Source organism: Apodemus sylvaticus, chromosome 17 (assembly GCF_947179515.1).
Source record: "Apodemus sylvaticus chromosome 17, mApoSyl1.1, whole genome shotgun sequence".
In the NCBI taxonomy this organism is placed as follows: Eukaryota; Metazoa; Chordata; class Mammalia; order Rodentia; family Muridae; genus Apodemus; species Apodemus sylvaticus.
Genome location: NC_067488.1, coordinates 50,024,731 through 50,025,586, shown reverse-complemented (window position 1 = coordinate 50,025,586; position 856 = coordinate 50,024,731). Strand labels below are relative to the sequence as shown.

The following is an 856-nucleotide window of genomic DNA, read 5'->3' as shown; positions in this document are numbered from 1 at the left end:
GTTTCTCTAAAGGACCTGGGTTCAGTTCCCAGGCCCTACATGTTGGCCAATAACTGTCTCTAACTCAAGTTCCAAAGGACCCAGTTCCATTTTCTGGCCTCCTAGGGCATCAAACTTGTGTGACACACAAGTATATACACAGGGAAAACACCATACATGTAAAACAAAACTAATCTTTTTTTTTTTTAACAATAAAGTCAATTTATTTAAACAGTTGACTTAGGCACCTGCAATGGTGACTTCAACCTCCACTCCTGGCTCAATACTGATGGAAGTAATCTGCTTAACAATCTCAGAAGGACTATGTAAATCAATGAGTCCCTAGTGGATCGTCATCTGGAAAACGATCCCAGGTCTTGGAACCTTCACCGCAAGGTGTTTTTCTGGTAGTGATTCTCAATGTCTTGGTGGGCATGCGCACCAGTCCCTTCACTTTCAGATTCTTTTCCTTTGTGCCTCTGATCAAGTCCGCACAAACTTTCTCCAGCGACTTCACGTTGCAGCTGGTGAGCGCGATTCAAATCCGGTGAAGCACTTCGGGCTCCACGCGTCTTTCCAGTATCTTTAAATGCCATGACTGAGGCGCGGCTTCCTGACCGACTTGTTCCTCAGCAGGAGCGAACAGCGGTGAGTCAGGACGGAGCAGAAGTGACGTGGCAGAGCTCCGCAACACCACCCGGTCTCAGAAAGCAATCTTTTTTTTTTTTTTTTAAGAGGACATAGATAATCTCTTTTGTTTTGTTATTTGAGAGGTTTCATTGTGTAATAGCCCTGACTGTCCTAGAACTCTGTGGATCAGATACCAAGCTGGCCTTGAACTGAGATCCGTCTGCCTCTGCCTCTGCACTGGGACTAA

The 856-nt window shown here is 45.6% G+C and overlaps 1 pseudogene; it reads right to left on the bottom strand.

Moving 5' to 3' along the window:
* Window positions 1-218: 218 nt before the first annotated feature.
* On the bottom strand, window positions 219-655 carry LOC127667887 (40S ribosomal protein S20-like; annotated as a pseudogene).
* Between the last annotated feature and the right edge of the window lie 201 nt (window positions 656-856).